Below are 26,660 nucleotides of genomic sequence, written 5' to 3'. Positions count from 1 at the left end.
CAAGAATAACAAAAAGGTTTTCATTACTATGACTGAAGGATCAATATTTTTGTATGGAATGCATCATAGAATGGACTGCTGTGTCACTGTATTGGACCTGCAATGCAATTCCCAACTTAGTCATTTACTGAATTAAAAACACTTTTTAATCTTATGCATGTGAAGTTTAACAGCAACAGTATTCATGAAACTTGCTACTGTACCCTTCATGTAATTATGTGAATATAGACCATTAGCATTTCACAGCCATGACTGCTGAAAATTTGTAGCAAACATTTCCTACTAGATATTCCCACTAGCAAACATTTCCTACTAGATATTCCCAGCACCCCTCAAGATGATCAGCCAGTGTAATATTTTCTGAAATTACATCTGCAGTTATTCATTTCCATCAACTGTTTTCTTCAAATTGCCAGTTGCATAACACTAGAGTGCACTCTTTCAGAATTAAGTCAAAAGACCCGTCCTGAATATTTGTCCATAACCAGGCAATGACTCGGTCTGTAGGGCTTCCCAGATGTATTGTAGATAGGATCCAGAATGTGCGATGCAGTTCCTCTCAGTGAGTGATCACTTCATCTGTTGCAATAAGGACACAATGTATGCAAGGACCTCCTCCAGTTATCCATCTTCCACACCACTACCAAAACAAAATCATTGCCAAGTCAGATAATTAGAAACTTTGCAAGACTGCACAAATATGCAATGGATTTGCAAATGCTTCTTTCAACCTAGCACTGTCTAAGATACACACTGCATATACACATGTACGAGTGTGATCTTAGTAACACACTAGAGATTTTATAAAATGCATGTAGATATACCTACAAACACACACTCTAGCAAATTTACACAAATTCAAACTAATGAAATGCATCATTGAAGCAGTAGAAATGCAGATTTGTGCACTTAAATGGGGGTTTAACCAATGAGTTTAGTAGCAAACATCTGGACATTTTAGAAGTCTTGCAAAATACCATTAACTCCCCATCTACATAGCTTACCCCAGAGCCATCCATGCACCCCCCAGATGTTTTTAGCCTTGCAATGTATGCTAAATAATTCCCAGCAATAAAACATTACACGTTAAACCTTTCCATATAGAATTGTGGTACTTCAGGGAATGTGTGCTTTCCTTCCTTCTCCATTGGGATAATTATTTTTGGATTACACCCCACCTTACATGTTCTAAACCTTTAATGATGTTGAGGATGTCAAGTCTGATGCAGACCTCAAATCATACTCTTATGTTAATGGAGAATGGACATAGGGCTTTGAGATATTTAGGGCCTTGACTGAGAAAGTGAGCATTTGGGTTGCATGGTGTTTGTAAAACATGAGGGCATTAAATCAATGACCAGTCTAACATAGAATACATTGGAATTTCCCATCCATCACTGTTTGCAGAGATGGACAGGCCAGAGAAAAATTAGAATGTAGTTTCTGAAGGTAGGTGGGGGTGTTATTGCTTCCTCCCCCCACCCGATAAAATTGGTAGGAAAGGGTCTTCTTAGAGGATGTTCTTTGCAGAGTAAGGAATAGCACCAGCATTGCATTCAGCCAATAGCTCTTAACATTGCCTTTGAGAAGTAAATAGATGCAGAACCACAGAGTACATCCAGTGCCATGGTTGGGAGTTGGAGCCACACATTTCTTTCAGTTGCATTTAAAAAGCACCAAGCAATACAGGCACTGATATTTATCCGGGATAGTTACCAGACTGAGGAATGAAGTGCCTTAAAACCTAAATATGCCATGTACTTAATCCTCCTCCACTTCTTCATTAGCCTTCTTGAAGGCAGGCTCACTCACCCATTAGCATGGCTTTGGTCCAAGGGCTTGTATGCTACCTACTTTATATACACAATTCCACAACTATTTTTATGGCCTGTGTTCAGAATAAAGTCCAATTTCCTGGGAAATTGGACAGGATTCCATGGGGGGGGGGGGGGTGAGAGCTTCTCAATTTGCTTGGTGCCCATTAGCTTCCAAGTGGGGTCGGACAAGATCTGTTCACATACTAGGATGTATACTGGCTAGCATAAGTGGCAAGTCTCTTGAACAAGAATGTCTTGGACTCAAAATTTGTGTAGGTGATATAGGAATATACAATGGTAGAGAAGTGCTATCAGCTTTTTAACAACCTTTTACTGTAGAACCAATTTTTCTGAAGGGAAACAAATGCATCTATTTAAAGTTACAATTTTGATGTATTGAAGGCTACTGCAAGTTTTAAGCTCATGGTGAAGCTGGAGTTATGCTCCAACCAGATGAGATTGCAATAGGTTGGTAGCATAGCTGCCCCATAGTGGCAAGGATCAAGTCCAGCATTTTACCTTCTGTGTTTAGGGTGTGCAGACTAAATTGTGTACAAGTTTCCAGTTTAGCACAACTTTTGTGCACAGTCTGTTTGTTACAGGTTTTACTATACATGTAAAATTACAAAATAGCTACAAGCAAAACTGAGATAACTGTGTGAGACGGTGGTACAATGGAGTACAGGAATTTGCCCCTTCCCTTACTGTAGGTAAATTGGCTCCACCTATGATACAGGGGCTTGCCCTTGTACTTATTCTAGTGCAGTCTTAAGTGCCCCACCCCATTTTCAGTGTTCAGTCCGTTTTAGATAGATCTTTCGACTGGTTACACAAGTGCCTCTATCAGAGGCTAGAATCATGGAAATCAGAAAAGTAACCACAACAGTGCCTTGTCCAAGAATCTGCAGACCCCACTTACAAAGTTCATACTTTAAGGACTGTCTTCTGTGATATCACAGCCCTCATTTCAGTCATTTTTCCTTTTAGCTATACAATTATGTTGCAGTTTTAGATCAGTTGAAATTATACATGTGAAAGTTTAGCTATATATTTCCTATGAATAGCTTAAGTCAGTACCTGTTCAAATGGATTGTCAGTTTGGTTGAGATCACATGTTTTAGCTTCCTTCATAGCAACATCAGTTTGTGGAAAGGCAGGATCTCTACAATTGTAATCATACCCATACCTTGTCCCCAGCTATACGATTTGTGTGTTAATCGCATGTCCCTGTTGAGTCACATTACTTTGTTAGCCTCCAGAAAAACTGTTCCATGTCTTGTATAGCAGACATTTCCTGGTGCAGAAATGGCTAGTTATTTTGAAAAGGTAAGCATTTTGCAGTCAGTTTCTCAAATAACTGTTTGAATCTACATGAAGTACTGAATCCTCTAATGTGCAGGCACAAATGCACATATTTAGCAACTGCCATTATATTTTATGGCATATTATGGCATATTGATATACTTCTAGGAAAAAAAAAAAAAAAGGAGGTACCTTGCTCTTAGCTGGAGTCAGACCCAGCATGAGCAGGCAGGGTATCATCCTCGTCACCATGGATACCAGGCAGGTCTTTCTGCAGTGGAAACTATGAATCACAGTTAAGCCAGGATAGTAGACAGCAATATACAAGTTGTAAGAAATCCAGAGAAGATTCTTTTCAACACCAACCCAATTCCCTGGCCTGGGTATTATGTCAGAGTTTGAGCTGAAAGCTATTGGAAGGGCTTAATGAGACCTGTGCCAAGTCTGCAAGATGAACATGTTTAGAATAGAAATTTTAACAGTGCAGTTAAAGGTCTTAATTTAGGGCATGTGGAGCAAATGGCATTCTGATGGGATGGTCCACAAGATTTTCATGAGAGCAGAATTATTTGCATTTACTGTTGCTCTACTATTGCTCTTGTACTGAGGAGAGGAAAAGGAAAGAGCACGAAGCTGGGAGGAGAAAAAGCCTGCTCCAACACTTCTCTAATGGTCTCTACTAAACTAGAGGATTGCAGATTACTAGGAAAGTGGATTTCCACTTTACTGCTAAAAAAACAGCAATCTGAGCTAAAGTGCATGTCCCCTGCAGAAAATCCAGTTAAAGACTAATATCACACAAGACATGCCATATCAGAATATGGAGCAAGCCAGTTGCAGTTTAAAAATTTAATGAAATATCTTACCAGCCAAGGAAATATACTCCAAGATGCCGCAATGCATCCCTCAGGATGCATTAATGTTAATGTGATCCTTTGTCCATCACTTTGATGCCTTATCCTGCAAATTACTGTAGGAAAATTAAATACAAGGTTACAAAGTGGCTTAGATATTACATAAATCAGAAGACTTTTACCCAGCTTGCCTTGTCAGCCAAGTAACCCTCAGACAGCATACAGCTTCCTTCTTGAAGGCATACCACTTTCTTTACTATGTGTATCCTAGTCCAGCTAGGAGATGGTCAGAAATTTAAGAAGGTTCCATTTTAAATTTGTTCCTGATGTCAACCCCAGTCTTTGGTTCCCCTATAGCAAGCATTTATTTCCTGCCACAGGATCCATTCAGAAAGCACACCAAGCATCTCCAGTCTGGATCTTCCTAGGAGGAAGAAAATTGTTAGTAATGCAGTCATGCATTTCTCCCTCCTCTGCAGTTGGGAGCAGATGCAGGATTCAACAATTGTGATACTGGGTCTGAAATCAGCAGCAACTCATTGTCAGCCTTTGAGAGGAATACTGGTTTTGCTTTCAGTAAGGACAGCCACTGCATGGAGGACTGCAGTTCTGGAGCAGAGCATTATGTCATCAGGGCAGGTGCAGCAACTTCTCTCAGGTTAGGTGGCAAACCTTTGGCCATTAGATCCAATGTCATTATAATGGAGAAGTTGGAGTTTTGCTGCAAAAGTGCTTGCACAAAAGCATAGGACAATGTTCTATTATCACAATGTATAAACAGCTTTCTCATCAGGCCTAAAGGAATAGATACAAAAACCTGCTTTAGCCATCTAAAGCAATTTTCCTTTCCCCCACAGAAAGGGTTCTGATGCATTTTGTTTTAGCAGGTGTCAGTGAGCTTGCTAGCTTTGCACAACTGTCCATTGCATACAACATCCTGCCATACCAAAGATCCAGTTTCTGGCCGACTGGTCTCTAGTTTCAGTTGCTGTCTTGATAAGGCAATATTGCCTTGTGCCATTACAAGGTATTTTACCTTTAGTGATAAAAGCTGTAATACAGCATCCTGTGTCCAACAGGAAAATAGTATCTTGGTGGTAATGTGTCTGATGCTACAGAAAAGAAAGCGAGAAAATAGCCCATGGTGGTATAGATATAAACTTGCAAACCCTGCACAAGAGAGTCTCCACTGTTGGTTTCTACAGCATCTCCAGGACCAGAATACCTTTCAAATACTAATCTGAAGTTTTATGTAATCCCTGGGAATTATTTTGCTCATAACCTGTTATTCTGCTACCCTTTTAGGGCACACATTTAAGTCCCAAGGACACTGGACACATTACTTCCATCCCTCTATTTGGCTAAGAGGTGCCAGTGTTCATCACTAGCTTCAGTTGTAGTTCCCTCAGTTTTACATCTCCCCATTTTTACTTTTGGGTTTCTGCCATCACATCTTTTTCCCCGTTTTGCTATTTTTAATTTCCCAGTCCCTTTCCTTCCATTACTTCCTTACAATTGTTTCAAATTAGGAGTTGAAAAAAAGTGTCACCTTCCAAAAGAGTAGGTAGTGAAATCTTCAGATGTATCCACCTTGAGGTCAGATGTACTGGGCAATATATTAGGTAAAGGATCCAGTACTTTTTCTGGCCTTGGACTTGTTGCAACACAGTTTCTGGTTTGGCAACAAATTCTGTTTTTTTAATCCCATGTACCACGTATTCCTTTTCTTAAGGAATCCGTATACCAATTAAAGGCATCCCACTGACCTGTATGTTCTGGACCTTGTTTTTAAAAGTTCCCTTTAAATTTTAGGGTGAGCAAAAAGTGCCAGTTTGTGGAAAATTTAAAGCAGAGATCCCCAAGGAAATGTCACTTATCCAAATGGTTAGAATACCTTTGGGTGGGGTACTTATCCTGGTTTGTGGCAGTGAGAGGTAAAGACCTCCACCTTATAGTTGGGGTCACCTTGCAAAGTACTGCAATTAAACACAAGTGCAAGTTCATACACACTCGAGTTGACAGAATTCTGCACTTGCCACTGCAGAGACCTCAGCTTTAGATTAAAGCACCATCCATTTAGGTAAATACTATACAAATTTACTCCAGATCACACAACTTGAGGGATTGCTAATTTTCACTCACTACTCACTATTGCAATGGCAAACCTTTTTATACCATTAGGTGCAGTATGAGGCACATAGTATTACAGTTTAACATCAGAATCTTAAGAACAGCTCATGGTTCATTGACAGCACATGATTCGACCGCCTTGAGGACATGGTTGACAAACATGCTGCTTTGCCAGGGATGGTATGCATTCATCTCCTCTAGGCTTGATCTTTTCCACCCCATAGTGCCTTTTTGAGGTAATGCCCAACTGATAACCTACAGACAATTTGAACTATGACCAAGTGAAATTCATATATGTGCAACTTGCCATAAACATGATCTTTTACCATAATGAGCAATAAACAAAACTGCTCACAGTTGAACCAGGCTGTATATGTTCCAACCACCACAAAAAGGCAGTATAAAACCTTGCAGATAAATAAATTTCAGTTGTGTCTATTCAGACCAGTTAGAACATCCAGAACACGAAATACCAAAGTCCAAAATATGGAAAAAAGCCCCAAAATGAGTCCAAATGCGATGAATAAAAAGCTCTTTATTGGGATCCAAAAGTGGTGACTGGTGGTTGTCTGAATAGACACAACTGAAATTTATCTGCAAGGTTTTATACTGCCTTTTTGTGGTGGTTGGAACATATACAGCCTGGTTCAACTGTGAGCAGTTTTGTTGTTTATTGCTCATTATTCTGGCCTCGTCTCTGCTCACGGCTGCTTTACTGCTGTTGGTGTCTGTATGAGCTTTTACCATATCCTTGCAACCTACAGGCATACCTCTCAACTGTACAAACTTTTGCAGAATGTCCAGATTTTGCCTCATGTTTTGGTGTGCTCCTCAAAATCTGTACTTTTCTGGCAAATAGCTGAGGATTGAGGTCATTAAATAATGACTCCACATTCTTCAGAAAATTCATGCTAATGCAAAACCTATTCCATCAACTTTCTAAGTTTGTAAGAGCAATATTTAAAATCTGTCCTGCCATCATTTTAGACTTTGTCCAGATTTTTTGGTCCAAGAGGTATGCCTACAGATCGTCCTCCCATGTCCCAGGAAACCCATACCATCAACGGACTACTCCCATCACCATTCAACCCAATGCAACATCCATGGGGAATCAAGTACCCATCCACAGAGTAGGAATCACTGGGTTGGGGCATTAACAGTGGTGTAGGATTCCTAAAACTACCTTGAAATGTTGGCCCATTCTTACTAGGGGTGCAAATATCCTTGACCTTGTACTCACACATGGAGGCCCAATGCTGTTCACCCAATCAGAAGAGAGCATAAAGCAGTATTTGAAATACAAACTGAGGGTTCCAACAAAACCTCTTAACACACCTTGGCTAAATTCCAAGTACCCCCAAACTCAGTAAACACCATAGCATACACAGCCATTCTCAAAAAACTCTGTACAGCTATATTGATGGTGGTACAATGAGCTGTACCAACTCATACCAACCCAGTAGAATCACTAGCAACTGGTTATATGAAAAAATTCTTGGCCAAGTGTAGGAGGAACAAAGCCAAATCTAAACAGGCAGTTAAGAGTGTTACACCTCAAAGGCTAAATTTAGAACGAAAAAACAAGCTTTTTACAGCTATGTGCATTTCCCCTGAAGTTAGACAATGTGCATAACTTATTGTAAATGCAAACACCCACACTGAACTGGAAGCTATTGCCAAGCTTTTTGCTGACAGGTTCAGCTCAAACTTAGTAATGGTTTCGGGGGTGGAGGTTCTATCTATTCCTGTGGTAGATATTAAACAAGACCTCAAATCACTTTCTACTGGTGCCTTCAGTCAGGTTTTGTGCACAAAGAATGAAGATGGCTATAGTCATTCCCCTGCACAAAGGGGTCCAGCCACTGATACAGCCCACATCTTACCAGCCTCATATGAAGAATCAGACATGAGGACATAGCCAACATGCAAGTGCTGGATCCACCACAGTTCATCTTTAAGTCATGCCTATTAAAAGCTAGTGGACTTGGGTCAAAGCACTGGATGAAGGCAGTTGCATGCACATAGCTTACCTGAAGCTGGCCAAGGCACTGCATACAATACTCTGGCATTAGACAATTTATACTATTATATGCTGGATAGCCAACTGCCTCACTGTTAGGGCACAGGAGGCCAAGATAGGTGAGGCTAGTCCCTAGCAGAGTTCCTAGGGCTAGATACTGGACCTACTCCTTTTTTGGCATCAGTTTTCTAAATATGGGAAATGTTTTACAGCTGATCAAATATGCAGATGATCACAAGCTGGGGGTCATCACTGACCCTGCAGATACTATCATTCTTGACCAACAATTTGCACCAAATCATGGTCTTAAACTCCGTTAAGAAATCCATAATGTTACCCTTTGGGATGTCAACCATCCTGGCCAGTTACCATATTGACAATATACCCCAGTCAACCAGTGGTCAGGATCAGAGTACAGATATAGATGGTAACTGTACACTTCATGTGTTCATGTGGCCACAGTGGTGAAAAGCCTTTGCCATGCAACTTATACAAGGGTGCAGCATCTAGGTCAGAGAGGTCATTAGACCACTTTACTCTGCCCTTAGACTGAAGGAGTACAATGCTCCCTTTATGTGCCTGACCAGGAATATGCAACTAGAGTGACCTCAGAATCAGTACAAGGATACGAGGCATAACATGTCTTATACAGAGTGCTTTAAAGCCTTTCCTGTTACCCAGTCTCCTATAGATTGCTGATGAGTGATCTATGCCTGGCTTAAGGCCTCCACAAACCCTTATGAACCTCCTGCATATTCACAAGTCAAACAGTACCAGAAATACAAAGTCTAAGAACCTGAATTTTGGATGCAACTTGCAGAACATGCCAAGACATATGTCCCAGAGACCCTCCTATGGGGCAAGCAGAGTTACTGTTTAATCACAACCTACACCAGTGGATGGAGAATAGGAGTATGCACAGCCTGGCACTCATGTCCTTTGGCGAGAGACTGCTTTGATCTCTGGCCCTCAGTGCCTTTAGGCTTAGAAAGGCATACCTAGGTCATTGGTAATAATCTGTGAATATGTATCTTTTATGAAGGGAAAGCTGCATCGGGTTCACATCTTGGGCTTGCAATAACTTGAGAAAATTCAAAGAGTACATTATGGGATAGTATCCTAAATGTCAGAGAAGCCCAACTTCACACTACATATTCACCTGGTAATAACTATAGAATTTGCCTTTCACAACAGCAAAGACTAACATATATCCAGCTAAGATCTACCTGAAATCAACTGGACGTACAAGTGAATTTAAGTACACTTATCTGCTCTTTTTCATATAGTTCTGCATTTAAAATTTGAGTTTCTCACTGAATAGTAAACTCAACTCAAAGTTGTGGCTCTCTCTAGAGTACTTGTTAGAATTTGTGTAGCCCATTGATAGCAGTGAGGGGTAGTTTCACTCCATCACTGATAATTCTGTCCTGCCTTATATACAAGTGGTACATCTGCTCAATATCAGAGCTTTGCTCTGGCTAAGATCTACCTGAAATCAACTGGATGTATTGAGTCAATATAAGTACACCTGTTTTTAATATAGCTTTGCATTTAATTTGTCACTGAATATTAACTCAACTGAAAGTTGTGGCCGTGTCCCTAGTTAGTTCCTCACCCACCCTCCCTGTTCTTGTTCTGGTGTTGTTGGTGGCTTTGAAGTTGCCCGCCCCTCTTGTAAATTTGTATATAGATACTCCTGGGCCCATCTCATTTGCTCACTCAACTGACTGCAGTGAGATCGTATACCGATTTCAGGCACTCCTACTGTGTACAGAGAGCATTTGGGAAAGACAACCCCTGTAGCCTTTTAATCCTGCTTGGTTCCCTCTCTCAAAAAATGAATTGTATAAAAATACAGATTTTATTTAGCTGCTCTTACTGCAACTGTCTTAGCTGCTGTTCTGCATGCTGTTCAGTCACTTTTACTCTGCACCGATTATGGCTCGTTAGTAGCTTTCTAATTTATTGCCTTCTGCACTTGTTTTTAGTCATTTTTTTAAATTGCATTTGTTTAAACTGCATTTGCTGTAATATTGCTATACTCGTGTGCTAGCCTGCACTGCAATTCGAATTGTTTTTACTGCTGTTTTAGCTGCTTTTCTGTTAAAAATTTCTAAACTTGTTTCCTGCCTTCCCTGTAACTAGTTTAGTCCATATACAGATTTGCTGTATCCAGGACTGTATGCAAGTTTGAGCCCCCAAGCCTTTCTGCATTGGAGGGAAGCCTTTTAGCTTATCAGTGGGAGTGGTACGCACTAGGTAGCCTACCATGGGAAGGGTGGATTTTGGCCCAGAAATTGTAGTTCATTGGCAGTTTTTCCATCTCTTTCTACTTTCTGGTAGAAAAGCCTGCATTTGGTCCCCTCCTTTTCTGTAACTAGTGCAGTCCAGGTACAGATTTGCTGTATCCAGGGCTCTTTTGTAAGCTTCTGAGCTACCAATCCTTGCCGTGTTGGAGCAAAGCCTTCTAGCTCATCAGTGGGAGTAGTAAGCATTAGGTAGCCTATCTACCACAAGAGGAGTGGTCCCTGGCCCAGAAATTGTAGCCATTGACTGAGCAGCTTTTCAATCTCTCAACTTTCTGGTTTGAAAGCTGCACTTGTGCCCATTTCCTGCCTTTCCTGTAACTAGCCTAGTCCAGATACAGAGTTGCTGTATCCAGGACTGTTGGTAAGCTTCTCCAACACAAAGGCTTGCAGGGCTCAGGAAAGCCCTCTAGCTCATCAGTGGGAGTGGCAAGCACTAGGTAGCCTGTCTACCACAAGAGGAGTGGTTCTTGGCCCAGAAATTGTAGTTTGACCATATGGACAGTTTGTCCATTTTTCTGGTTTAAAAGACCACATCTGCGCTAGGTTCCCATCTTCCCTGTAACTAACCTACTGGGAAGCACTAGATAGCCTTAAACTGATACTTGATCTCTCCTAAGCTAGCTAAAAGGCTTGTATCAGTTTTCTGTACTGTTTTCTGCCTAAATGCCGATTTTCCAGCATTTGTGATTTAAAAGCTTTTTTTTTTTTTTTTTTTTTTTACATATTGTACTTAGACTGCCTGCACTTAATTGTTTAGTTTTAAATAATTTTTTGTTTTAAATAATTTAACTGTTGTAGGCTACACACTGAAGTGCGATAGCCTTTTCTGATTTTTGCCTTTTTTCAAAAAAAAAAAAAAAAAAAAAATATATATATATAAATTTCCTCGTTTCCATCCCAAGTGGGTATAGTCCAGTTTTCAGGCTAGTGCTGAATTCAGGGCTGTGTTACAAGTTTGAGTTGCCCATACCCTACTTGGATAGAAGTTTCTCTGTTCACCTGTGAGGGGGGAGCTTGAGCAGTCTGTTCCTGGATGAGTGGTTCCAGCCCAGAAGTTAGAAATTAGCCCAAACTAGCTTTAATTTCCCTACTATGAAAACTGCGTTTGCATGGTTTTGTGTGCCAGGCAACGCTGGTTAGCTACGGTTAAGTTATTTCAGGCTCCACTAAGTCTCTTCAGTTTTTCCCTTGAAACTAGTCTCTCAACCCAAGCACTCAAAAAAGCATCCAACAGCCCAGCACTTGTTCAGACCTAATAGCAAGCACCAATATACCCGGACACTTGAAGGCTCTTTATTCACCCCTCACCAGCCAAGCGACTAAGCAGCTCACCCTACTATTCAGGCATGAGCCAAGGACAATTTCAGGTATACTCCCCAGTCCAGCTGGTGAATCTGGGTATCCTGAGGCAATGTTACAACTGCCTCATGTACACAGACAACCCTCTCCTCCTACCACAAAACACCAACATATGCGAGAGATGCAATTATACAGCCAAACTGGAGGCTAAGCCATCTCCACACAAGACTGGAACAGTCAAGAGGAGAAGGTCAACACTTGCACACCACCTCCAGCCACATATAGACCTACTAAAATCAGCACTGGCAAAAAAAATACACAAAAATCAGACTCTTAATAAAAACCTGCAAAAGCATCAGAGACCTCCAAAGCAGACACCCAAACAACATGCACCTCCAGTCAAACCAGAACACACATGAAACAGTGTGCTGCACAATCACAGCCCTTAAGGCGAAACATACCCATCACATGGCGAAACATACCTATCACACTAGAAATAGATTACTCTATAGTCAGGCACACTGACATCCCACTCACTAGGCTGGACAAGCAGAAGGTTGCTAGCTACCTGTTGGAAGCCAGAATCCGCCACATAACACAAGCACTCGGGTAACTCCAGAACAAGTACAAATATGACTGTCATTGTTGGTGTGTATGACCCGAGACATACCTCCCGGGACTACATGGAGAAATGGAAGAGCTCTGATTATGTAGGCCAGGCTGGTATGTTCCTTTTGGAAAGTTCCTGTGTTGCCTATTTCCTTTCTTGGATAAAGGGACGGTTCTTTGTTCAGTGGCAGTGGGTAGCTTAGAGCGGCCTATCTATCCCTGGAGGAGTGTTCCCAGCACAAGAATCTGGTAGTCTATTGGCTGTTTTGGGCCAATTTCTAGCTCTTTCAAGTCCCCCTGTATAAAACCCACACGGTTTTGCACAATTTTGTGCATAGCACAGCTCCGCTTAATTGGGTTTAAACCACTCAGCTCCACAAATTCTGCTCTTCACTTTTTCCCTTAGAACTGATCTAGTTCTCATAATAAACACCCTATTCTACTCTAAAGCCTGACACTTGCTCACTAAAGCAAGTCAGCACTAAAAAATTAAAAGCATTACACCCTCACAAACTCCCCTTTAGTACCTTGTTCCCCACTGGCCCTTTTCCCAATTATAAAAAGGAATTCCCAATACTATTAATTCCCAGTACTATTCTAGCATGTCCAAAGGTCAGTTGTTAATCTCCTCTCTGGTCCAGCTGGTGAATCTGGAATCTTGAGGCAATGTTACAACTGCCTCATGTACACAGACAACCCTCTCCTCCTCCCAACAAATTCCAACACGTGAAAGATGCAACCATATAGCCAAACTGGATGCTAAGCTCTCTCAACTCAGTACTGGCGTAACCAGTCAGGAGGAGAAGGAAACCACACTCACTACAATTCCAGTCTCACATAGACCTACCACAACAGCAAACCAAACACACAAAAACATTCTCAGAGGCCCTAAATAAAAATCTGCCTAAGCAGCAGAGACCTCCAAAGCAGACAACCATGCAACCGCTACCCCAAAACAAAACACGTGCAACACATAGCTCACAAAGCCAGTGTGCCGAACAGTCACAGCCCTTAAGGCTAAACACACCTGATACACTTGTAATAGGTGACTCTATAGTCAGGCACACTGACATCCCGCTAACCAGGCTGAACAAAAAGGATCCGCCACATAACACAAGCACTCAGGTCACTCCAAGGCAAGTACAAATATGACTCAGTCATTGTCCATGCTGGTGTGAATGACCCGAGACGTACCTCCCTGGACTACATGAAGAGACAGAGGAGCTGAGCATGAAGCCCAGGCCGACCCTGACCTTGAGTAGCATCTTACTCTCACCAAGAATGATGCCACAATATGAAGACATGATCAATTTCAACAATTGGCTTAAGTATTGGTGTCATTCAAAGGGGATCCAATGCCTGTCAACCTGGGAGGACATGCTCGACAAGCCGCTGATGCTTTGTTAGGGACGGCTTGCACCTGTCACCCCTGGGCTTTCGGATATTGGCAAAGGCTCTTGCCACCCCCATCCTTTTTTAGGCAAGGCTCAAAAGACAAACCCACCTCCATAGGTATCACAAGGGATAAGAAACTAAGAGTAATGCTACTCAATGCCAGAAGTCTAAACCTCAAGATGCATGCACTCTACTTAGCATGGAGAACATAGATATCTTGGCAGTAACAGAAACCTGGTTCAAGGCTCCTGAGGGCACCCCAGCACTACCAGGTTATACCTCATACCATGCTTTACAGCCCCAAAACTTGGACCGAACCACAAAAGGAGGGGGAGTATCAGTATTCAAAGATACCCACACCTCCAGGTTGGTGGCACAGCACAAAGCATCAGAGACTAACCATGTGCAACAGTGGGTAAAACTGCCTTCCAGTTTATAGCCTGCTACAGACCACCCTCCCAAACCCAGAAACCCCACTCTGCCTTCCTGAGAACACTGGAAAATATGAAGGTCTCTCCAAACATCATTATATTGGGCAACTTCAACTACCTAAACAGACTGGGAGCATTACTCTAGCTCCAACACCCTAGCCCAAAGGTTCCTAGAATTTATAAACTCAAATGCTATGGAACAACTTGTTACCACTCCCACAAGAGGGAAAGACATACTGGACATGATCACCAACATGGGGGCTCTATGCTCCAGACCAGAAGTGTATCCCTCACTGGTAAGATCAGACCATAAACTAATCTCACTGGATATTCACATCCCGACCCCACCCCCTGCCCAGAAAACTACAGTGAAAAACTTCTCTAAAGCAAATTTCACACTCCTCAAAACCAAGGTGGAATCCTTCAAAGCCCCTGGGCCTGTGGAAAATACGCTTTATAAACGCATTCTATGAAAACCTTCAGGAATGCATGGATCATGCAATCCCAAATAAAACCAAGACCCAATCCTCCAAAGGCAGGCATCCTGTCCGGTGGACCCCAGCCATAAACAAACTGTACAATAGAAGGAAGAAGCTCCTACATGATAGAGCAAAATATCCCAAAAAGGGAAGGCATCTCTGATCAGTACTAGCAAAAAACTACAGGCACTCATAAAACCGTCCAAGGCCAGCTTTGAGAAAAATTGCACAGGACACTATCACAAGGCTTTCTTTAGTTATGTTAGAAAACTGGGTGGGAATTCCCAGATATGCTCAGAATTAGTCCAAAATGACAAATACCACCGAACCCAGACATTGCTAACATCCTAGCTGACAGGTTCAGCGCAAACTCTCCCCACCAAAAGGGCAAATATCTATCCTAGCAGAGTGCTGCCCCCCTGACATCTCAGATGCTCAGGTAAGAGCCGCCCTCTCCAAAGCAAAAAACACAGCATCAATGGGACAAGACGGTGTCCTGGGCTGCATTCTACATGAACTCCAAGAAGGGCTAAACCCAAACATAAAACTACTGTTCAATCTCAGCCTTACTACAGGATATGTACCCAAAGAGTGACGTACAGCAACACTGACCCCTCTCCACAAAGGTGGTGCCTCAATGGATCCTGGAAACTACTCGCCCCATAAGCCTGACTAGCTTGGTCTGCAAAGCTATGGAAAGGATCATGGACCTCATAAATAAAGATATTGGGGACCTAGAGACACTGGATCCTACCCAGTTCAGCTTTGTCAAGGGCAGATCCTGCCTCTTAAAACCTGGTCGTTCTTTGAAACAGTCACCAAGGCCATCGACGAGGGGAAGGTGGTCCACACAGTCTACCTGGACCTCGCAAAAGCCTTTGATACAATACCCCACTCGGGCATTATAGATAAGCTCACCAGCTTAAATATAAACCCCTATGTCACTAGATGGGTTGCAAACTGGCTCAAGGACAGAACCCACATGGTTAGAATTGCTGGAGCCATGTCAAACTCCAAACCAGTTACAAGTGGCATCCCACAAGGCTCAGTCCTGGGACCTCTCTTGTTCGGTATATATTTCTTGGAGGTACAGGCCAACATGGAAGGACTGTGGCTGACCAAGTTTGCAGATGACTGCAAACTAGGCACCATAAAACTATGTGCCATAATAGACTCTCCAGCCAACACAAGCATCCTACAAAAGGGCCTTATAGAAACAGACAACTGGTGCCAGAGCCATGGCCTCAAGCTAAATGCCAAAAAGTGTATAGTCATCCCCTTTGGCAAAAACAAAGTGCCTACAAATTACCACATAGGTGGTAATCCATTAAGTACGGAAGTAGTAATTAGGGACCTGGGGACCCAAGTTGATAGCAATCTCTCATTTGAAAACCACATGGCCAAAGTGGTTAGAAAAACATTTTATATAGCCCACCTAATCATGAAGGGATTCACATCTATATCAGGGGAGGTTATCGTGCCTCTTTACTCATCCCTCATCAGTACAATGCCCCTTTTGGGATGTACCTTACCAGACACTTGCAGCAACTGGAAAGACCCCAAAAGTACCTCACCAAGAGGATCAAAGGGCTCAAACAGATGCCATATGCTGCTCGGTTAAAGAAACTCCAGCTCTACTCAGTGGCATGGCATACCACCTGCTCAGAGGCCATCTGTGCCTGACATATAAAGCCATGTCCAACCCGAATTAGTGGACATGCTGCACCTCAGAAAATCCAAAAAATCCAAATCCCATCGAGCTACGTGCTCAAGAGACTTGAACCTCAGCACTGAAATAAATGGGACATGCTGGAGGGACAGATTCATAACCCAGAGGCTCCCTTCACTCTGGAACAAAATCCCAGTCCAGGTTAGGCAGAGTCCCTCATTGACTCTCTTCAAGAGGAATCTTGAGGAGTGGATGGGAGATCTTAGGTTTACCCCGGGTATCACTTCTGTGTCACTGTTAGACAGAGGCACAGTATACTAACCTCAAAAAAGGGCCTAGCAAAATTCATTTAAAATGGGTGGTGAAAGCCAAACACACTCTGGCTAGGCTTATAAATGCCCTAGGGTAGATAGCCTAGTATGAACCAGCATCCTGCCCTCACCAAGAATGATACCGCAGTATGAAGAAAAAATGATTTTAACAATTGGCTAAGCTTCTGGTGCCTCAAAGGGGATGCAGTGTCCAGCCTGGGACAACATGCTCAAGCCACGTTGCTTCACAAGAGACGGTCTGCACTTGGCCAGTATTCAAAAGCCTAGGGGTGACAAGGCTCTTGCTGCCCCATCGTGCCTTTTAGGTAAGGCTCAAAGTGAAACCCACCTCCGTAAACAGCACAATTAACAAAAAACTGAGGATTATGCTACTCAAAACACCAGGAGTTTAAAATCAAAATGCACACGCTCAAAGCACTCCTCAGCATGGAGAGCATCGACATCTGTGCAGTAACAGAAACCTGGTTCAAGGCTCCAGAGAGCACCCCCGCACTACTGGGATAAAACTTGTACCACACGCTTTAGCCACAGAACAGACAAACACAAAAGGAAGGGGTGTAATCATATTCATAAAGGATACCTACACCTCTTGGCTAGTGGCACAGCATACCTCAGCTCATCCATGTGCAACTAACAATCGGGAAAATCTACAATGCAAAATTGTGGACTGCTACAGATCACCCTCCATGACCACCACTCCACCTTTCTGGAGACACCCTACCATTAACCTGGAAAACTATTAAAGTACAAATTCCCAGGCCCAGTGCTTCCTGGAATCAACTCAAATGCCCTGGATCAGCTGGTAAATTCCCCTACCAGAGGTAATATCATATTGGACCTGGTCATCACAAACAGGGGTGACAGGTGTTCCACACCAGAGGTCAACCCATCACTGGTTAGATCAGACCATAAACTAATCACTCTGGATGTCCACACCCCCCCTCCCCAAACTAAGGAAACCACAATAAAAAAACACTTCTAAAGCAAATGTCTTTACTTAAGACAGAGGCAGTAAGTTTCACAGCCCCCACACTAAAGAACACTGCCCAAGATGCAGAAACCTTTACAAATGCACTCTTAGAAGTACCTACAAGGATGCATTGATCATGCAATCCCTAGCAAAACCAAGACTCACTCTTGAGAGGAAACCAGTCTGCTGGACCCATAAACAGGCTATACAATAGGAGGAATTAGTTCAGAAAAAAAATCCTCAAAATTATCCAAGGCTAACTTCGAAAGAATATCCAAGGAAGATCTAAGTGGCAACTCGCAGATATGCACTGAACTAGTGCAAAATAACAGAATACTGAACCTACTGATCTTGCTGACATCCTGGCAGATAGATTCAGTGCAACTTCACCTCCCCTCTAACCCTCAAAAGGGCCCACAATACTGGAAAAGTAGTGTCCCGGAAATCAGACGCACAGGTGAAAATAGCCCTTAAAAAAGAAAAACGCATCAATGGGGCCAGATGGTGTCCCAGGCTGTATCTTGCACCTGCTACAAAATGAACTAACCCCCCCCCCACACCTAAAACACACTGTTCAACCTCTGCCTCTCCACAGACTACGTGCCCATAGAATGGTGCACAGCAACGGTTATTCCACTCCACAAAGAAGAGCCACAACTGACCCTAGTAACTATTGACCCATAAACCTGACCTGCAAGGCTATGGAGAGCATCATGAAACTCATTAAAGACATTGGAAATCTCCAAACACTTGACCCAACCCAGTTCGGCTTTAAGGGCAGATCATGCCTACTAAACCTGCTTCTTTGAGGCAGTCACCGGCCACAGATGAGGGAAAGGTTGTTCACACAGCTTACCTTACTTGCCAAGGCTTTCAACACCATTCCCCACTCTGGTATTACAGAAAAACTCACCAGCCTGAGCATAAACCCCTACATCACAAGATGGGTTGCCAACTGCCTTACAGACTGAACTCACACAGTTAAGAGTAGCAGGCTCCAGGTCAGACTAAACCAGTCACAAGTGATGTCCAAGGCTCAGTCCTGGGACCCCTACTGTTAAGCATTTGCTTCTCAGAAGTACAGGCAAACACAGGAGGACTATGGCGAACCAAGTTCACCGATGACTGCAAACTGGGAGCCATAGACAATGGCTGACAGGCATCCTCCCAAAAGGACCTTACTGAGACGGACACCTGGTGTCAAAGTCATGGCCTCAAGCTAAAATGCCAAATAGTCATCCTGTTTGGGAAAACAAAACACCCATGAATTACCAAATAGGTGGCAGCCCCATTAATACAGGAGAGAGATCTGGGGACCCATCTCTCCTTTGACAATCATATTGCCAAAGTAGTTAGAATTGGCCCAATTACTAAAGGGTTCTCATCTAGAAATAAAGATGTTAGTGCCCCTCTCAGACCCATCATGGAGTACAATGCCCTATTGGGGATGTACCGCACCAACAGCTGCAGGCACCACAAAAGTACCTCAACAAGAGGATTACTGGCCTCAAACATATGTCCTATGTAGCCAGACTAAAAAAACTCCATATGCACTCAGTGGCATATCGCTTAGTCAGAGCAGACACTCTGGCTAGGCTTATAAATGCCCTTGGGCAGACAGCCTAGTACCCACCTATGAAACTAAATTCAGGATGACCACAGACCTTGTGTTTACATTTTCTCTATTCCTCAAACCTTTGGGTTCCCGCTTGCTTTATCCAGACAAGTGATGCCTTACAAGGGCACAGGATCATAGCATTAAAGCATAGACTGGCACTTGTGGGATGAAGAACTAGCAATAAAACCTTTTCATACAACTGCTATTTCAGCATCAAATTCAGATCAGAAGATGCAGGTAGTGTAGCAAGTACAGGAGAAGAGAGTCCAACTATTGCAATGATGCTGTGCCTCAAAGCAGCAGATTAAGAGTTGCAGGATAAACAACTTTGGAGTACTTTTAGTACAGACATTACAACTAATTATAAAAGGCTTGCCAAATAGTGCAAAAGCTGAGGCACCTATTAGATTTCTGTATGCAGACTTACTGCTAAATATGCTTACAGATAGAAGGGCATGCAGTCAACACTGCATTTTTGTTCATAGAGTAGACACGAAGTTACAAGATTTAGGAGTTTTTGGTCCCACTGATTTCAAGTGAGAATTCAACAGTCAAGCCCAACCACCACATCAAGGTAACTCCTGTGGATAGGTAAATAACACAACCATTAAAAAGTTTACAAAATTTAAACAGAAACAGCAATACGTAACCTCACAAAAACATTTACTGACAATTCACTACTGAAGACAGAGCCACAAAGTTGGTTTTATTGGAGGATTATACAGTTCAACCTACATCTGTAAGATTAAAAAAAAAAAAAAAAAAAAGTAGATAAACAGCAAAGCCATACAAACGTGTGCACAGCAATTCCAATACAATGCCTGCTGCCCCAAATAAAACTCAGTAGTCAGTATTTGACACATGTTGACTGTGCCTGTAAAAAGGTATGTTAAATCCTTCCAATCTAGTGTAAATCACTAAAGTGTACTGCTGTGCCATGAACAATTTAGGATTGTTCTTACCATCAACTGATCTGTGAGGAAATATGAACCTGAAGGTGCACATTAAAATACAAACCCCGAATGCACCCCAGAGAGCATGGTCTCAGGATCTTTAGAGATCTGTTAAATCATGCACCTCCCCAGTGGTAGTAGTGGACTCTGCACAGGTGGTGTTGCACCTCCCCAGTGGTAGTCACAACTCTGAACAGGTGGTGTCACAGTTCAAGAGAAACTTGGGAAAAAAATGCTGCAGCACCAGTGTACCAGCCACTATAACATTTACAAAGCCATACACAGTCCAGTAATGCCATCTTAAAAAGGTATTTTTATTAGAAATAGAAATTTAATAGATGCTTAAATACTTATTGTTCACATCTACTTTATATGACAGAACACAACAGTAAAACCCAAAGCAGGCTATAATATTTACATGAACGTATGCAAGTACAAAAATCCTTACCTCTTTCATGTCCTGGGGTCTCACTGCAATTCATGCTCACAGCAGCAAAAACAAACTCATATGCTACATTAAAAGTGTCAAGCAAATGACTAGATAACCATGGGACCAACCTTGCCATTTAACTGCCAGGACACTTAAGCTCATACACCAACACCCGACTAGTGAGCTAGAACTTCCTGACTCAGCTACAATAAGCACAACTCAACTCTTGTGTGGGTGGCGGCAATACATCTTGGACAGAGTAGAAAATACTGCTTACCTTTAGAAGAATCTTCATCCCCAGGATGTCAACTGTAGTCTTGATCAAAGATGCACTGTTCATGTGAAAGTTACACTTTGTTGATGTCATACACAAGTCTAGTTATACTTTTGTACTACCAGTACCAAGAAAACTAGTCAGCAACACTAAACTATCCCCTCATAAGCATCAGGAAAGTATTATGACTACATAGAGGGCTCAAGAAAGTTCCTCAAACTTAATCTTAAGTTAAGTACCACAACCAATACAGACCCAAACCTTAAATCACAAGGTTTCCATATTTTATGTTATGGTCACCAAGCCAGCTCATCACTAAAACAGAATCTTCACAAACTAGTAGCAAATATTTTTTCTGTCTAGCAACTACAGACAGGCTTTCTGCAACAATCAGTGCCCCATCAGTTAATAAACTGATCTAGATGGCCCTGTGATACTGGTCCACTTCTCAGTACTCCAAGTCTATAGAAGTGTATAGTGATGGATCATTATACCATTCAATATAGTGAGGAGTCTTACCTTTGAGGTCTTCAACCCCAGGATCCTTTAGCTTTTATGTGTTCAGCCCCAGATCTGTGGATCTTTTTACAAGCTAAAAAGAAAAATAAAGACTTAACATACCACTACCAAGTGCATTGTAAAGCATTACAATAGACTAGTATTTATAGATACATGCTAATATAGCTTGAGAAACAGTGCTTAATCCTGCATTTAAGGGCAGGGTCACCACTACTCCCAGATGGTGACTGGGATCATGTTTGGTGGAAAATGTTATTAAAACTCCCATGAGCCAGCAGCTTTCCATGTCATTTCTACCCCTGCATCATATTAAAAAGTAGAGGAAGCTCTGTCTTAAATTTGGCTAAGCTTTTCCCATGTAGCCAGGCTAAAATGTATAGACAGAGTGTAGCATTAAATGCCCATCACTATCAGTTTACATTATTCCTGCTCTTAGCATTCCATGTTCCAGAATGCCATGTCTATTAGTCATTGTAGAGTCAAAAATTATTCCAAATAAACCCACCAGTTCATGCCAGTTTTACTAGTACAAGTCAAAGCAGACTGCCAGCCCTCCAAAGTATAGGGCATCATGGGTCTTCTGATGCTGCATTTACATCAGTGTTAACTGCCATTTTAACGGCAGAGCTCCATAGGCAAATTCTAAAACTGGAAGGTGCTAATCCGGTTACTGTTTTGGGTAAGATGGGGGGGGGGGGTTCTCAACACACCTAGGTTATCATGGTCCTCAACTGCCAGCCACAAGTTCCTTTTCATCAGGTAAAGTTTGTTGTTCTTAGCTCCTTAGTGAGAGCTAAAGGGGGCAGAACAGTTTCGTTTAGAGAAAAAAAAATATTGACAGGAGTGGTACACTTTTGGGGTGATCGCCAGTTCTTGGGGTTTAGGCAAAGTTGCCCAGGGGGTAGTAAAAAACCAGCCTGATCCTGCTCCACAGGGAGTCACTGCCCAGTAGTGTCCACTGGGAAAGCAAGAGCTACTCCAGAACACATCCTCAATAAGGAAAATGCAGAAAGTGGCAGGGAAATAGCATTAATAGCCTTAAAGGAACAAAATAGAATTCTCAGTTCAAACACCTTAACATGCTGGAGTTCTTGGGGTATGTCCTTGTCCTTTTGTAAGAACTGCTAGCCAGTGACCTACAAAGAAAGTTAAAATGTTATGCAGGTAACCTAAATCGTCAAGATAGAGGAGCCATTTAATTCATGCAGAAAGACTTGTTTACCCACTCCAGAAGGGACAAGATGTTTCTCCTCAAAGTATCTGTTAACTCTCCCATTATGGACCTTAAGTTGATCCAACTAGATGGCTTAGAAAGTAGCCTACAATTCCTTCTGTGAAGTAGTATCTTCCCCCTGAAGGAAGAAAGACAACATCCAAGTTCTAGAAAAAGATAGGTTTATACAACATAAGACTAAAAAATTGTGAGCAAGGCAAAGTTAGAATAGTTGCCAAGAGGGTTTTTGAAGTGCTCTCATTAGCATAGTAAGGATGATAGCTACCATGTGGCACTACTCAGGGATGGGCACAGCCCTGGTGTTTGATAGTGCCCATTTACAGAGGGAATGGTCTCATTTATGGAGGAAATGCTGTTACACCCAGGCATACAACACTCACAGCATGGGAAAGCCCCTGCAAACATTTGCAGTGACAATCTCTAGCCAACAGGTCTTAAGTACTCCCAGACTTATACCAACAGGATGGAGCAAACAACCCTTAGATAAGCAGGGGCCTGAAATAATCAGGTCAAGGGAAGTCACCAGAACACCTCTACACAGCCAGTTGTCAAGATGCTGTCCCAGGTACACGTAATGGCATTGTAACCTTGACGTATAGCCCATGCCCACTTACATCCAGTGGAAAGGTGATAGTAACCACTTTAAGATGGTGGCATTACACCTAGATTAACCTTTAATGGAAGAAGAGTGCCAGTCTTTAGGAGACTCAGTGCCATGTTGTCTGGCCATCTTAAGGACAATAGGGAATGCCCCAAATACAGAGCCTACTACAACATAGTAGACAGGCCTGTTGAGTTTATAAACTCGTCCCCTCCCTTGTTCAAGAGGAACTTGGAATCAATAAATCCCAGGAACTCTATGAAATAGCATTCAGAATACCTGGCACAATTTTGTAGCTTATGAAGGCTTCATGTAGGTCCCAAAATATTAAAAGTGGCAAGTTATAAAGAGGAGCCCTAGTCTCTTGTACCAAAGAGGGCTTGCACTTTACTGCTTCATTAGGGGCAAACTGGTAGAACTATTCAACCTTCAACTGGGGCAGAAGCACAGGTACAAAGAAAAATGCCATTCAAAAGGATGGGATTAATATAATTTACAATTATGGAAATATAGTAAGTAGATGCTGGATACGAAGTTGTTGCACAGATAAATGAAGTAGATATGATCTGAGAAGTAGCTTTGGGTATTGAATGTTGCTAAAAGCACAGCCTAGTTTCAAAGCATAATGTGGCCCCTGAGTAACTGCTAAAAGTAGCAGTACTTGAGATTACAGCTCAGTGACAAGAGGGACAAACTAGCTATACAGATGGTAACTCAGACAAAAGTAATACATCCTGATGCAAGAGTTCCAGGTTAGGGTACAGAAGAGAACATACACCTACAAGGGTTTAGTAGGTTATATCGGCAGATCAGGAAAGGCATGTATGTAGAAGTCCAAGAACCTATGGCACCTGATCATCCCAAACATCAGAAGTATTTTGGAGCTCTTAAAGCATTTTATGTTTTGACACTCCTGGATAAGAATCCACCACACTACTGTGATCCTTTGCATGGAAACCTTTCAACTCTTCTGAAGTCCTTACTTAGCCAAGTTTCAAGTAGAGAGCCAGAAGAAAGCCAGTTGCACAGTCATAAGCAATTGAAGCAGAAAGTAGCTACAAATGTAGTTACATATGGCCAGTGACAAGTCATTCTCTGCTGGATACTATCAATACCTAAATAAACAGTGTCAGGGCAGAAAGGTCAACCGAGTGTTCCAGACACGTGAACCCTCACCAAGGACATCAGCATTTACAATTTAAGAGGCTTCTGTTAAGGGAGAGGGTATTTACTTTTACCTCACTCTCCTTTTCTAGGTGATTTTAGGACAAAATTATTTCCTATATCTTATGTAACAATTACATAAAACAGTTATTCTGTATCTGAAACACCAGTTATAAGAAGCAGAATAAGTAACTAAAATGCTACAAGAATAAGCTTTTATTTAGGCAAAAAAGTGAAGTTCAGCCCTTTGTACTGGCCGTGGCTATGTTTCGCCCTGCAAAATCCGTTTGTACCAAAATGTCCAACTTTGGGCATTTGAAGAGGTGGCAACCCTACGGTGTACTACACATCTCTACTACTTGGCTCAAGAATTCATGACAGAAGCTTACAGGTTTGCAACATCTGATGTAGTAGTTTTCCTATCCTACTTCTGAAAGGGCAAGTTCAGACAAAGTGCCCATACATTAATAATCAGCGAATTACTCTGTAAAAAAGGAACTGTAAGTCATGACAGCTACATAGCGAGAAGTCACTCAATAGATTCAAACACCTAGAATAGTTTGCAAGACAGTTACTATACGCAGCTACACATGCACACCAGTTATCCCAGAATGAGCAAACTACCTCCCCAAGAATGTATTAAAGGAGGTGGGACAGGTCTCCTCAAAAGGCTTGACATCGCCATTTCATGGCAACTATTATCTGCTACATTAGAGAGACCCCCCCCCCAGCTTTATAGCAGCTGAAAGGCACTAAAGTGGCATGCAAGAGGGATAGAAGATCAGCACCCTACACTTTAACTATAAAACAGGCTTTTATACTTACCTTTGGAGGTGACTATATGAGAAATGCCGCAACAAGGCAAGTATAAGCGGTCTTTGCACTAGTTATGAAATCATTTCTACTAGAGCTTCGCCGGACTATTCTCACTAAACCCGCTCCTCAGAGCAACTTTCAGTAGGTACTAGCTGGAAGGTAGTAACTCCATAGTCCGTAGGTGGTGTGAGAATTCAGTGGGACATTTCACAGCTGCTTTACCTGGCGTAATAAGGTGCATCAGCGAATGTTCTGAAAACAGGCGTGGGGCTGAAGTATACCAACCCTCTCTTACCACAGAGAAGCATTAATTAGGGAGAAGGCACTCACAAGCACCCGCCTCATGTTCTGACTGTTCTGCACTTGATAATTGTTACAGTTAGGAGTTTCTACACTTGAAAACATTAAGCCTTTTTTATTGTCAGTGTATCAAGATTATAGTACCGATTCTTCCCCAGTTTGGCGTTACACGCATACCTCTGAAGTGTACCTCATTACGAGGAACGTACCTCATTTGGGGTCTTAAGTTCATGTTCCTCGAAGTTCCTCAAAGTTCCACAATGAAAGTCTGTCACACTTTCACCGTTAGGAATTTAAGTGAAAGCCATGCTAAATAGAAATAATCATATTAATAATCATATTAATTAAATTAACTAACAGGTTTGATAGCTGTACAACTGGACATTAACGTTATCCTTTTCGGTAGGAAGGAGGCAGACGTTTGCGATTAACTAATTACACTGCCAGTTTTAACCATAGCTCTCACCCTCCTATTTCCAAAACATATGGAACACAAACTTCTATAAGAAAGTACTGTTTTTTCGCGATTAAAAAAAAATTAACACATGATAAACCTTCAGTAGGGAAAGAAGAGACACGACTGGACTATAAAGAACATTCATCATAAGATACACCCAAGAAGTACAACTATTAACCCAAAGCGCATTACAAATTAATGCCAACCTGTAAAGCGTTAATATTCCTAAGACCAATTCTTTATTATTAAAGTTACACAGAATTTATTTCGTATTAGTTTAAACCAACTTACCTTATCAAACATCCATTTTTAAACATTAAACCCCAGTCATTATTTTTCCACCTCCACAGTACCGTTTATATTATACGTTAGGAAGGCAAAACTACCTAGAAGGTACGAAGGCTGCTCACTAATGCCCGTTATGAGGAACACCTGCGATGTGTGACGTACACAGCATGACAGGTGAAAGCAGACTAGTTTAAGGAAGCTGTGATACTAACATTAGTTAACTGTAACCTATGCGAGGCAGGCAATCATATTTTAGACAAATCTCATTAGCCAGTGTGTTACTAGCATTAATTATCACCCTAACCAAAAAGAGAGCTTTGAACATCATAAGAGGTTACTTTCTCAACAAAGTCCAGCAGAACGTCCAGCGCTCCAAATGAGATTGTCTAG

General features: G+C 42.1%; 1 long non-coding RNA gene across 1 annotated transcript; it reads right to left on the bottom strand.

Annotated features, from left to right (window-relative positions):
• Positions 1-26,420, bottom strand: LOC122788970. The gene is made up of 3 exons (XR_006362758.1): positions 26,274-26,420; positions 21,411-21,483; positions 1-640 (listed from the first exon to the last, which is right to left on the bottom strand). It is a non-coding gene; the product is annotated as an uncharacterized LOC122788970 (long non-coding RNA).
• Between the last annotated feature and the right edge of the window lie 240 nt (positions 26,421-26,660).

This window comes from Protopterus annectens, chromosome 14.part0, assembly GCF_019279795.1.
Source record: "Protopterus annectens isolate FY-2018-M chromosome 14.part0, PAN1.0, whole genome shotgun sequence".
NCBI classification, from domain to species: Eukaryota; Metazoa; Chordata; order Ceratodontiformes; family Protopteridae; genus Protopterus; species Protopterus annectens.
The sequence above is the reverse complement of the archived record's forward strand: the minus strand, read 5'-3'. Positions and strand labels throughout refer to the sequence as shown.